We start from the raw sequence: 15,291 nt of genomic DNA, 5'->3' as shown, positions 1-15,291 counted from the left end.
ACTCTACAGAATTATCCAGTATGATGCCCACATTTTCAGCAAATGTGATTGAGATTTGTATGTGTAGACTTTCATAGCTATCATGCACTATTTAGATTTCTATATATGTTTAACTTTTGAAATACTGCCCCGATATGCATGATTTTCTTCAATGAGGCATAGACTCTATTATATGCATGTCTTTATCAGTTGTTATTTTTAAAACATTTATTACGAAATTTTGCGGCTTTTTTATATGAATTGCATGAAACTAAGTTGAAAACTGGCTGGGTCAAATATTTGATTTTAATACGATTTAAACATATAGTCGTCAAAGATTGAAGTTTTAATACGAATAAATTTAAATTGACAGAATAGAGCTATAAGCATACTTTATAAATTGTGTTTTTCATATCTATCACTAAAAGTGATTAATAGCAAGAATATACACATCTAAAAACAATAATGTTTAACATGAATTTTCTTTAGTGTTCATTTCGTGTATGTTTCATTAACATTGATTTTTCAGAAAAAGAATATCCATATTCTTGTCAAGAATTTTCAAATGTTTCACTAACTTAAATTTTTGATAAAAACAATATCCACACACGTAACAAAAATGCGGCTTTTTCCTAATATGAGTGGTCATAACGTTGACTTTTGAGAATATCCACATAAATGTAGCTTTATTTATTTATTTATTTTTACTTCAGTCAAAGTTCTCAGAAATCAAAAAGCCCACTATCTGGGGTTAACACTTGAAGTCTATATGAGATAAATAGATATTCGAATGTTTCATTAAACTTCTTTATTTCTCAAACACTGAGTTAGTAAAGAAATTGAGAACATAATTTGTCTCTCTCCAATTAACTATTTTCATTTGTTATAGAAAATATCTATCGTTTGTGTCCTTTGTCTTACTGGATTCCAGGACAAGAATCCATCTTGTCTGGTGGATTAGCCAGCTTCATGCTGTTACTTGAAGTAATATGACTTTGAGAAGATGCAACATTCTTCGTAAAAGCTTATGTGGGTTATACATAGAAATGTTAGTTATTTTTGCTACACTTTATTACGAAATTTGTCGGGTTTTATTTATATGAATTGCAGGAAACTAAGTTGATAATTGGCTGGGTCAAATATTTGATTTTTATACGATTTAAAGATATAATCGTCAAAGATTGACGTTTTAATACAAATAAATGTAAATTGACAGAATAGAACTATAATAATATTTTATAAATTGTGTTTTTCATATCTATCACTAAAAGTGATTAATAACAAGAATAAATAATAATGTTTACGTATTGAATATGAATTTTCTTGTATGTTTTATTAACGTTGATTTTCCAGAAAAAGAATATCCATATCCTTCACAAGAAAATGGCTTTTCATTAGTGTGAATTTTCAAATGTCCCACAAATTTTAATTTTTGACAAAAGAAATAACGACACACTTAACAACAATGCAGCATTTCCTTTATATGAGTTAAGCTCATATTTGAAACTAACGTTGATTTTTGAGAACAAGAATATCCACAGACTTCATAAAAATGTGGCTTTTCATTTAGGTTTTATTTTACTTCAGTCAAAGATCGCAAAAATTAAGGGAATCACTTTGAGAAGGTGCACCATTCTTCAGAAAAGCTACTGTGAGTTTGCCATAGACAGGAGATATAATTTGGGCAGCGAATAGTATGTGATGTGATTTTGAATATTTTCTCATGGTTTACTTCTAGGGAAAAGTATCCTCATGCCAGGTCGTTCAGTGTGAGTTTTCAAATGTCTCACTAACTTTGATTTTTGACAACAGGAATATCCACACAATTCACAAGAATGTGGCTTTTCTCCCATATGAGTGCTCATATGTGAAATTAACGTTGATTTCTGAACACAAGAATATCCACAAACTTCACATAAATGTGGCTTTTCTCCAGTGTGAATTTTAAAATGTCTAAGTCTGATTTTTCAGAACAAGAATATCCACAAACTTCACAAGAATGTGGCTTTTCCCCAGTGTGAGTTCTCATATGTCTTACTACGTGTGCCTTTTCAGAAAAAGAATATCCACACACTTGACAAACATGTGGCTTTTCACCAGTATGAGTTCTAATATGTCTTAATAAAGACTGTTTTCCTGAAAAAGAATATCCACAGACTTTACAAGAATGTGGCTTTTCCCCAGTGTGAGTTCTCATATGTATCACTAAGTCTGATTTTTCAGAACAAGAATATCCACATACTTCACAAGAATGTGGCTTTTCTCTTTTTTTTGTTTTATTTTCTCCAGTATGATTTCTCATGTGTCTCACTAATTTTGATTTTTCAGAACAAGAATATTCACACATTTCACAAGAGTATGGCTTTTCACCAGTGTGAGTTCTTATATGTCTCACTAACGATGATTTCACAGCACAAGAATATTCACACACGTTACAAGAATATGGTTTTTCTCCAGTGTGAGTTCTTATATGTCTCACTAATGATGATTTGTCAAAACAAGAATATCCACACACTTCACAAGAATGTGTCATTTCCTCAGTGTGATATGCTATGTTTTAATAACGGTGATTAATAAACACCAGAATATCCATACAAAAATGTCGCTTTCTTCCAGTGTAAATTCTGATACGTTTACTTAAGTTAAGAATGTGGTTTCCTCATACGTTACAAAGAATTTATAAAGTGTTCTTTTCTAAAAGATAATTTTCCGGGTTTGTAGAAAATATTCTTTTTCAAAATTTGTAATTTGTAATTTTCTCTTTTGTTACCTTTTGGTTTATTTGAATATTTGACACCATAAATTTATATTACCTTCGAATCGTGTTATGTTTTCACCAGAGTCTTAAGAATTCTTAAAGTAGCAGTGTTAATTTGAATAAATTTTTCAACAGATGTCGCTCTAGTCTTCCAAATAGAGTAATATTTTTTTCGCAGGATAGTGTTTAAAGCATACGATACTCCATTAAAATTGAAGTAAAGGGTTCAATCAGGAACATCTGTAAAAAATAATGAAATTCAATATTTTTAGTATTTGCATTAACATATTAGTGGTATGTTTTTTTGATTTTGTTAATATTATTCGAAAGTTTTTAATCGTCATTAAATCTATTTTTATTTTGGTAATATTATTAGATTGTTTCTTTATTGTTATTAAATGTTTTTCAATTTTGTTCTTATTATTTGATTATTTTTTATTGTTATTAAATATGTTTTTTTTATTAATATTATTGGATTGTTTCTATATTGTTATTGAATATGTTTTATTTTGTTAATATTATTTGATTGTTTCGTTATTGTAATTAAATATTTTTTTATTTTGTTAATATTATTGGATTGTTTCTTTATTGTTATTAAATGTTTTTTTTATTTTATTAATATTATTGGATTGTTACTTTATTGTTATTAAATGTTTTTATTTTGATAATATTATTGGATTGTTTGTTTATTGTTATTAAATATGTTTTTATTTTTTTGATATTATTGGATTATTTCTTTATTGATATTAATTATTTTTTACATTTTGTTAATATTATTGACTTGTTTCTTAATTGTTATTAAATGTGTTTTATCTTATTAATATTATTGGATTGTTTCTTTATTGTTATTAAATCTATTTTTTTATTTTATTAATATTATTGGATTGTTTCTTTATTGTTATTACATATGTTTTTTTTATTTTGTTTATATTATTGGATTGTTTCTGTATTATTATTTAAAAAAATTATTTTAGTAATATTATTGGATTGTTTCTTTATTATTATTAATTTAAAAAAAAAATTGTTAATATTATTGGATTTTTTTATTGTTGTTACATATGTTTTTTATTTTGTTAATATTATTGGATTGTTTCTTTATTATTATTAATTTAAAAAAAAATTGTTAATATTATTGGATTTTTTTATTGTTGTTACATATGTTTTTATTTTGTTAATATTATTGGATTGTTTCTTTATTGTTATTAAATCTGTTTTTATTTTGTTAATATTATTGGATTGTTTCTTTATTTTTAGTAAATATCTTTTTTGTTTTGTTAATATTATTGGTTTGTTTCTTTATTGTTATTAAATGTTTTTTTTGTTTTATTAATATTATTGGATTCTTTCTTTATCATTATTAAATATGTGTTTATTTTGTTAATATTATTGGATTGTTTCTTTATTGTTATTAAATATGTGTTTATTTTGTTAATATTATTGGATTGTTTCTTTATTGTAATTAAATCTTTTTTTTTATTTTGTTAATATTATTGGATTGTTTCTTTATTGTTATTAAATCTGTTTTTTATTTTGTTAATATTATTGGATTGTTTCTTTATTGTTATTAAATCTGTTTTTTATTTTGTTAATATTATTGGATTGTTTCTTTATTGTTATTAAATGTTTTTTGTTAATATCATTGGATTGTTTCTTGATTGTTATGAATATTTTTTCATTTTATTAATATTATTTGATTGCTGTTTTATTGTTATTAATTTTTTTATTTATTTTATCAATATTATTGGATTCTTACTTTATTGTTATTAAATATTTTTATTTTGTTAATATTATTGGATTGTTCCTTTATTGTTATTAATTTTTTAAATATTTTGTTAATATTATTGACTTGTTTCTTTATTGTTATTAAATGTTTTTTTTATGTTATTAATATTATTGGATTGTGTCTATATTGTTATTACATATTTCTTTATTTGATTTTGTTAATATTATTGGATTTTTTTCCTTATTGTTATCAAATATGTTTTTATTTTATTTTATCAATATTATTGAATTGTTTCTTCATCAGTATTAAATATGTTTTTATATTTTGTTTATATTATTTGATTGTTTCTTTATTGTTATTAAATATGTTTTTTATTAATATTATTGGATTGTTTCTATATTGTTATTGAATATGTTTTATTTTGTTAATATTATTTGATTGTTTCGTTATTGTAATTAAATATTTTTTTTATTTTGTTAATATTATTGGATTGTTTCTTTATTGTTATAAAATGTTTTTTTTTATTTTATTAATATTATTGGATTGTTACTTTATTGTTATTAAATGTTTTTATTTTGATAATATTATTGGATTGTTTCTTTATTGTTATTAAATATGTTTTTATTTTGTTGATATTATTGGATTATTTCTTTATTGGTATTAATTATTTTTTACATTTTGTTAATATTATTGACTTGTTTCTTAATTGTTATTAAATGTGTTTTATCTTATTAATATTATTGGATTGTTTCTTTATTGTTATTAAATCTATTTTTTATTTTATTAATATTATTGGATTGTTTCTTTATTGTTATTACATATGTTTTTTTTATTTTGTTTATATTATTGGATTGTTTCTGTATTATTATTTAAAAAAATTATTTTAGTAATATTATTGGATTGGTTCTTTATTATCATTAATTTAAAAAAAATTGTTAATATTATTGGATTTTTTTTATTGTTTTTACATATGTTTTTTATTTTGTTAATATTATTGGATTATTTCTTTATTATTATTAATTTAAAAAAAAAATTGTTAATATTATTGGATTTTTTTATTGTTGTTACATATGTTTTTTATTTTGTTAATATTATTGGATTGTTTCTTTATTGTTATTAAATCTGTTTTTATTTTGTTAATATTATTGGATTGTTTCTTTATTTTTAGTAAATATCTTTTTTGTTTTGTTTATATTATTGGTTTGTTTCTTTATTGTTATTAAATATGTGTTTATTTTGTTAATATTATTGGATTGTTTCTTTATTGTAATTAAATCTTTTTTTATTTTTGTTAATATTATTGGATTGTTTCTTTATTGTAATTAAATCTGTTTTTATTTTGTTAATATTATTGGATTGTTTCTTTATTGTTATTAAATGTTTTTTTGTTAATATCATTAGATTGTTTCTTGATTGTTATGAATATTTTTTCATTTTATTAATATTATTTGATTGCTGTTTTATTGTTATTAATTTTTTTTTTTTTATCAATATTATTGGATTCTTACTTTATTGTTATTAAATATTTTTATTTTGTTAATATTATTGGATTGTTCCTTTATTGTTATTAATTTTTTAAATATTTTGTTAATATTATTGACTTGTTTCTTTATTGTTATTAAATGTTTTTTTATGTTATTAATATTATTGGATTGTGTCTATATTGTTATTACATATTTCTTTATTTGATTTTGTTAATATTATTGGATTTTTTTCCTTATTGTTATCAAATATGTTTTTATTTTATTTTATTAATATTATTGAATTGTTTCTTCATCGGTATTAAATATGTTTTTATATTTTGTTTATATTATTTGATTGTTTCTTTATTGTTATTAAATATGTTTTTTATTAATATTATTGGATTGTTTTTTATTGTTATTAATTTTTTTTATTTTGTTAATATAATTTGATTGTTTCTTTATTGTTTATAAATGTTTTTTATGTTGTTAATATTATTTAATTGTTTCTTTATTGTTATTAAATGTTTTTTTATTTTGTTAATATTATTGGTTTGTTTCTTTATTGTTATTAAATATGTTTTTGTTAATTTTATTAATATTTTTGGATTGTTTCTTTGTTTTTTATTTTGTTAATATTATTGGATTGTTTCTTTGTTATTAAATATGTTTTTATTTTGTTAATATTATTGGATTGTTTCTTTATTGTTATTAAATATGTTGTTTATTTTATTAATATTATTGTATTGTTTCTTTATTGTTATTAAATATGTTGTTTATTTTATTAATATTATTGTATTGTTTCTTTATTGTTATTAAATATGTTGTTTATTTTATTAATATTATTGACTTGTTTCTTTATTGTAATTAAATATGTTTTTTTTATTTTATTAATATTATTGGATTGTTTCTTTATTATTATTAAATATTTTTTTTTATTTTATTAATATTATTGGATTGTTTCTTTATTGTTATTAATTTTTTTAAATTTTATTTTGTTAATATTATTGGATTGTTTCTTTATTGTTATTAAATGTGTTGTTTATTTTGATAATATTATTGTATTGTTTCTTTATTGTTATTAAATATGTTGTTTATTTTATTAATACTATTGACTTGTTTCTTTATTGTAATTAAATATGTTTTATTTTATTAATATTATTGGATTGTTTCTTTGTTATTAAATATGTTCTTTTTGTTGATATTATTTGATTGTTTCTTTATTATTATTTAATCTAATTTAATATTTTTAGTATTTGCATTAGCATAATTTTATTCTGTTTCTGATTTTGTTAATATTATTGGATTGAACACAAACATTAAAATTGAATTTTAGGGTTTAATCCGGAACATCTATAAAAAATTAAGAAATTTAATATATTTTGTATTGACATATTAACGGTCTTTTTTTGTTAATATTACTGGATTTTTTCTTTATTGTTATTAAATATGTTTTTTTATTATTAAATGTTTGTTTATTGTTGTTCACATTATTGGATAAAACACAACCTCTAGATTAATTTAATCTAAGAAAAGTCATATGAGACACATTTAAAAATAACCAAATATTATGTGACTTGACACGGAGCCAGTCGATACAAGTGCTAAATTAGCGGTATCAGAATTTTTGTAGGAATTTTTGACACCCCTAACACGAAACTGCGAATACAATATAAAAATCTCGGAATTTCTCTGTTAAAAGTGGGTTATTAATTTTCTTTATGGATTATACTTCCAAAATAAACTATTACAGTTGTTTTAAAAGTAATAGAAATATTTTTTTAAACAGTAATGAATTTTCCGAACTCAATATTTTAAAATTTTTAAACTCAATATTTTTAAATTTTTAAATTTTAAAAATCTATCAAAATTTTTCTATTGATTCTATTTTTACGATATTTTCAGGGTCAATGTAAAATTTTATGTTCTTTCCAATAAATCGAATATAATATTTTAGACAAACGTTTTTTTTTAAATTCACGAACCGCCCCCCCCATCCCAATTTTTAAGTGTCTATTAAAAAGTAAATACTTAATTTAGTAACCCGATGAGTACATAATTATTTACTCACAAATTGAAGAGAAAAGGTCAATACATAATATATTCAAATTTAAAAAAAAAAACATAGTGTTCTTTCAGAATTTTACCTGTAAAGTTTGAAGTTTAAAACCTTTTTTTTAAACCACGTTATTTGTTTTTTCTTTTTTTTTAATGGAACCTTGGTCCTTGCTCCTTTAATTGACAAAAAAATTAGGGCTTGAATTACATTTTTCGAGGAGTTATAAGCTTGGAAAGACAGGGGGTCGAATAATTCACGCTTCCCATTTTGTAAATGTCTAATAATAATTAATTTAGAACCCGATGAGTACATAATTATTTACTCACAAATTGAAGAGAAAAGGTCAATACATAATATATTCAAATTTAAAACAAAAAAAACATAGTGTTCTTATAGAATTTTACCTGTAAAGTCCGAAGTTTAAAACCTTTTTAAAAAAAAACACGTTTTTTTTTTTTTTTTTTTTTTTATGAAATCTTGGTCCTTGCTCCTTTAATTGAAAAAAAATTAGGGCTTGAATTGCATTTTTCGAGGAGTTATAAGCTTGGAAAGATGGGGTGGAATTATTCACTATTTTTCACGAAATTTCTGACACCGCTAGTGCTAAATATTAGATTATAGCTTGCAGATTTTTTATGAGTGAGAAGAGATACATTTATAGTTATATATATAGTAAGGTGTCACAAAATTTAGAAAATATATAGGAAAGTGATCATCACTCTAAAATATTAAATAGCAGATATTTTTAAGGTTGTCGAAACGTAATAACAAAACCAAAGTCATTATTTTAAATCGAAAACTGGTAAACACTACTCAATAATTTGCAAAGTGTAACATTCCTTTAACAGATATTTTAAGGTTGGTAAAACGAAATAGCCAAGAGATATAGACAATTTACATTTTAAAATGGTAACTTCAAGTCCAGTCATTCTAGCTGACTTTTTTGGATGAACCTTAAATTGCTTACAAAGTTTTTAACTTGGATATTCGGCATGAATAACGCTTTCAGATAAATAAAAGTTTAACACAATAAAGATTGATGAAAGGAATCAATGACCGCCATCTTTACAGATTGGTGAAAATTCTACTCCCTTCTCAACTCAATTACTGGAAATGAATTTTCAAAAATAGCAAATGTAGCAATATGAAATTAGATAAAACCAACAGTTTTCATAAAGATGAATTGTAACTTCTTATGCCTTATTTTTTTAAAAAAATTTAACTTAATATTCTGTTATATTCTAACTTCAGGTTAACTAAAGTGAAGTACCGATAATCATCGATGCTGACAAGTGTGCTATTTGCAACAGTAATGAAGAAACATTCATTGTCAGCCAGAAGGGAACCGATTCCATTAACAGACCTGAAGAGAAGATCATAATTCAGATTATTCAACGGCTTTACAGGAAATGCAAACAACATTGGATCAATCTAAGATACATAGAAATAGACCATTCTATGACATATGGCACTATTAACGAAATAATTATAAAGTGCATATGACACTATTATTAACCAAATAATTATAAAATGCATATGACACTATTAACCAAATAATTATAAAATGCATATGACACTATTAACCAAATAATTATAAAATGCATATGACACTATTAACCAAATAATTATAAAATGCATATGACACTATAAACCAAATAATCATAAAATGCATATGACACTATTAACCAAATAATTATAAAATGCATATGACACTATTATTAACCAAATAATTATAAAATGCATATGACACTATTATTAACCAAATAATTATAAAATGCATATGACACTATTAACCAAATAATTATAAAATGCATATGACACTATAAACCAAATAATCATAAAATGCATATGACACTATTAACCAAATAATTATAAAATGCATATGGCACTATTAACCAAATAATTACAAAATGCATATGCCACTATTAACCAAATAATTATAAAATGCATATGACACTATAAACCAAATAATCATAAAATGCATATGACACTATTAACCAGAACCAAGAGGCTACTCCAGCAAGAAAAGAGCGAGATTTGAAAGATACATGGAAGCTACTTGCGTTTCCTTATTTCTCCAATAATATCATTTCACATGGAGTAACTCGAGACAAAAAGCAACCTCCATAGAAGAGGCAATCACAGCTCCAATGCTTGGAGAAAATGTCAACGAGTACACTTTTTTAAAAAGGATCATGCAATTACACATGTGTCAAAAGTTTCTCTCAGCAAAGATTAAGCAGTTGAAACTCATCAACAACTCATATTCCAGAAATGGTGTGCGCTGTCTACCAATAAACCTTCAACTCAGCAGAAGCAAGAACGTTTCCAGTATGAGCTTTGTGGTTACCTACCTGCGCTTTTTTATTATTTCAGACAACTGCAAGAGGCAAAAAAACAGTTTTACAGACGTAATATGGGAACTAACTTCCCTGTACAATCAGGTCCATAATCTTCAGATCCCAAGTATATCTCTTAGATGGCGGAGCACTACTTCAACGTCTCTCATGGCAAAAAATACCACATATTTGGATTTGATGGGATGCAGATATGTCACAACTAGATATGTAAAACCATGCATTGTATTTGATGTATATGAACGTGGTCATCAGTTAAAGATGCGACTCACCAATGCCGGGCAGGGGTCTCTGTTAGTCTTAATGTGTCACTGACCCTTTTAATGAATTTCAGATTAAGAAAAGATGTTTTTCTTGTTAATCAACAAAACGAACAAGTGTTCCTGAACTTGCTGGGAAGGATGAAGGAGGCTTTAACATATCCGATTCATCTTGAGATGCTGACGTATTGATTGTGAAACTACTGTAGAACTGACACAAACCTGAGCAACCACTAAGATAACAGATAACACTGATTTATTGTTCGTTCAATGCAATCATGTCAATAGAGATGATGATTACAACATGTTCCCGCAATTACCAAAGGCTCGTGCAAAAAGTGTGAAAGTCTGAAACATCAAAGAGATGAGAAAATCTTTTGGGGATGTTGAATGTTCCAACATTCTTTTAATCCATGTACTATTGGGTTATGATTTAGCATCCAGTTTTCATGACCTCCAATCTGTAGTGGAATGGGGACATAAATGGATGGTCACATTCAATGCTGCCAAGACTAAACTGGTTTCCTTCAATAATTACAAGAAACCTTCTCTGCCACCAATAGCAATGGCCAGTGACTCACTGTCTGAGAGTACATCTTTCAAACTGCTTGGTGTAACGTTCACAGGAAACATGAGCTGGAACAATTATATTGAAAACATTGCCAGGGCCGCTGCGAAAAAGGTAGGCTCTCTCTACCGTGCTAGAAAACTATTGACACCTGAAAGTATCCTGTACCTCTATAAGGCCACCATTCGCCCATGTATGGAGTATTGTCGTCACATTTGGGCTGGTGCATCTGCTACTAGTCTCTCGCTCCTAGACAAGGTTCAAAAGAGAGTCGCCAATCTGATAGGCCCTGGACTGGCATCTAAGCTTCAGCCTCTGTCCCATCGATGAAACGTTGCATCCCTCTGCCTGTTCTACAAGTATTTTAATGGTGAATTCTCTGACGAACTGCAGACACTTGTGCCCCCACGACATAGACACCCTCGACAAACCCGACAGGCAGCTAAATCCTACCCCCACACAGTCGATATCCCTAGATGTAAAAGATCTTTCTACTCCAGTAGTTTCTTCCCCAGAACCGCTAGACTCTGGAATTTCATTCCAGGTTCCTGCTTCCCTAATTGTACTGACATGCAGAAGTTCAAGTGCAACGTGAACCGACATCTTGCTGTCCAAATCCCAACATAGTACTCCAGTAGTTGCTTCCCCTGATAGTATCCCCCTACACCAAAGTGGCAATGCGCCTTGTTTGGGGTGAAAATGTAGAATAGGGACGGCAGCATCTCTTCAAAAGCTGTCCAACGTGATGAACAATAGAAACTTCCTCAAACTGGCAGAAGAGTTTGTCAGAGATAAATGTGCAAAAGAGTTTATTGAACTAGGGAAAAAGCTTTCGTGTGCAAATACAATATTAATGATAGGGAAACATCAATCATCTCCGACTGATGCGGCTTTAAGAAAATGTTACAAAAAGCTCAAATATTGAGGCCAACCATCAAGAGCAGCTACAAAATTCCACAGCTGTTGAATTTACTTCCAAACTCAGGAATGGAAAGGTACGAAACCAGCTAAAATCTGACGAGTGGGGATGCAAACTTTCAGATGGTAAATTATAACCAATCAAGCTTGGCTTGTCACTGGTCCTGTAAATTTGTTTGCTATCACAAGGTGTTACGTGAGGATGTAGGATAGCAAGAGGCAGTTGCATAAAACATGGCATACACTGTTCAAACTAACCATAGCCAGATTTTGATGGTGGTGAAGTTACCTTTGACTAGTTTTTGACAAGAAATGCTTTTTCTTCGTTCTTTGGTGGGTATGTAAGTACCTTGTGCCAGCATTCAGCCAAGTGATTATTCCTTTATTTTAAATTATATTCATTTTGTACCTATTTTTATAAAATGTTAGGAATTAATGTGAAAATTTTAGCTGTGAAAAGGACTACTTAATCTGTTTTTGTACGTCTTATATTCATATTTGTAGAAGAAATAAGGAAAACGCATGAAAACAATATGGAAGGGGTTTGTCATTTTCTGGTGTTTATTATTAAGCATATAGCTATCTATCATTACAAAAACATTTTTTTCTAATTTAATAAAGTTTTTTTGTCAGGAAAACCCGTTTATTTTTGTCAGCTATCGTCAATGGACATACTTATCAGGAAATGTCAGGAATTTTATGTCTCAAAATTTTAATATTAAGTTGCATTATAAAGATAGCGGCCGTTGACCGCTTTCGACAAGGTTAGTTATGGTGAACATGTTTTTTTCTGAAATAGACGTTATTCATGCCGAATATGCAAGTTAAAAACAGGTATTAGTAATTTGTTTGAGGTAATGTACGGTTAGATTGTAAAGATGTACCTATATTTTTCTACGTTATGTTACTGCTCATTAAATATGTGATCATTTCATGTCAATTTTACAAAAAAAATTGATGCATATTATAAAATATTAAATACTGGATAAAACACAAAAAATCAAACGTAATTCTCCAGCGATATAACAGGTAAGTGTTGACAAAAAATATTTTAATCTAAAAACAATTAAATACAGAAAAAAGTGTTGTTAATAATTCGATCAACCTCTAATTAAATTATTATATCTATCCGAAGCATCTTTACTTTCTCTGAAATCAAATTTTATAAAATTACAATTTTTTTTTATAATCTCAATGTCAGATTGAATAATATAATTCTTTTTTAATCAGAGATTCATATTTTTTTATTTACGTTTGTTATAAAGAATGACAGAATTAATATTTTTTAAAGATTTTTTATAAAAGCTATTGATTAGATTTTTTGAAAGAAAGAAAAGATAAAAACTTGGATGGCAATAAAAATAGATTTATTTAAATGTTTAAGATTATTGTAAAAATTATTTAATAGAATTTAGATTGCTTTAAAAGTTATTGAATTATTTTTTTTAGCTTAAAGAAAAAAGATAGAAACAATATTTCTTTTATTGGATTGCAATTTATTTAAATGTGGTAAACTAATATTTTCAAGTTAAATTAAAGGTTTTAAAATAATATTCTTTGACAAAATCTAAATATCAGATTAAAAAAATATATTTTTAGGAGATTTTTTTTAATCAGAGATTCATACGTTATTATTTGAGCACGGTAACATAAATGCATAAGTGGCATTTTTCTTCTTTTTTTGATTGGAGATTCATACTTTGATCCGCGCTATTTTTTTAAATAATATTTTCCAGTTTAATTAGAGTTTTATGGGTCTTTTTTTATTTATTAGATCTACATCATAGGTAGGAAAAAACCCTCCCCATGTAAAGAATCGCTTTCTTAATTATTTTTCGTTATTATCTCAGCACAGCACGGATCAATAAGTGCAAGTACCCTTTTTTAAAACACATCCGTTATAAAGCATGGTGGAATAATCACTATATTTTATTGCAATAAGAATGAACTTATTTTAATGTTTAAGATTATTTAAAAGTTTATTGAACAAAATTTTAGTGTAAAAAAAAAAAAGGAAAAATACAAACTTACCTTTTTTCCGTGAATTCAATGCAAAAACAAAGAAGCGGGATGAATTCGTTTTTTTCTTTTGTATTCAAAACAGAAAATTTGTTTTCTTAAGTTTCTTTAGTAAATTGATAAAACTTTTGTTTTGTGTGTCCAATTCTTTAAGAAATAAAATATATGAAAATATTAAAGAATTAAAATTAAAATTAAATAAAAATACGATCTAAACGTGAAATCATTAAAAAGAAAGGTAACTGCTAAAGAACAAAGAATTTAGGTCATCGTAACACGGTGTAATCATTATTTCGTTCCTTCTGTAAAAATATCCGTCTGTTACGGCGTGGGACTAGATCAACATCAAGTATGATCACTGCTACGACGGTGAACATTTAAAACGGCAGTTGTCGCCGGTGTTAATATGTTAATGAGACTACGTTTTTCTCTCGACGTCAACAAAATATTAAAAACGTGTCAAAATCAGCATCAAGACGAAGTCGAATATAAAACCCTAATAATATGGTTTTTATTTAACATAACAAAGAGTAATGAGTCATGTTTTTTTTTTTTGTTTTTTTTTTTTATTGTTGACCGGTTTTTTTTTTAGCCCGATGCAACAGTCAACACACGAGTAAGAAAGTAATAAATTAATAAATCGTCCGATATTTTTAATATGTAAAAATGTTGTGGAAAGAAATTTAGCACAGTTTATAGTTACTAGGACTTTTTATATATTTTAAAAACAGTCTGACAGGATTTAAATTTAAATGTAAATAAATGCAAGAGGCAGAATGTCATTTTTGCAAAATAAATTTCGGGTTTGTATTACTGTACACATAGATTCGAAAAAGTTGTCAAAAAACAAATATATAACAAATAAATGTTATCAAAGGCAAGATAAGTTACTTTTCTACCAAACTGGATATATTTTTTGTGTTTTTATTCACTGTAACATGTTTATTCAGCTCGAAAAGCATACAGTGTTTACCGATGTATGTATTCGAAAATTCAAGATGGCGTCTCACACTCTCTTTAACACCGTAAGTTTGGAAAAAGGTGTTATAAATTAAAAACTATACAAAATACAATTAAAACCCCGCCGAATATATGTCAACCTATATCACAGTAACATATATTGAGCGAGTTTTTAACAGTATTTTACCTAGTTTTTTTTATTTATAACACCTTTTCTCAAACTTATCGTG

At 25.8% G+C, this 15,291-nt stretch overlaps 1 long non-coding RNA gene across 1 annotated transcript; it reads right to left on the bottom strand.

Annotated features, from left to right (window-relative positions):
• Positions 1–1,273: 1,273 nt before the first annotated feature.
• Positions 1,274–14,328, bottom strand: LOC145270770 (uncharacterized). The gene is made up of 2 exons (XR_013865557.1): positions 14,114–14,328; positions 1,274–2,977 (listed from the first exon to the last, which is right to left on the bottom strand). It is a non-coding gene; the product is annotated as an uncharacterized LOC145270770 (long non-coding RNA).
• Between the last annotated feature and the right edge of the window lie 963 nt (positions 14,329–15,291).

The sequence above is a fragment of the Euprymna scolopes genome, chromosome 46 (genome assembly GCF_053919585.1).
Source record: "Euprymna scolopes isolate OS-2025 chromosome 46, ASM5391958v1, whole genome shotgun sequence".
NCBI lineage: Eukaryota > Metazoa > Mollusca > Cephalopoda > Sepiida > Sepiolidae > Euprymna > Euprymna scolopes.
Note: the sequence above shows the minus strand (reverse complement) of the source record. Positions and strands in the feature narration are given on the sequence as shown.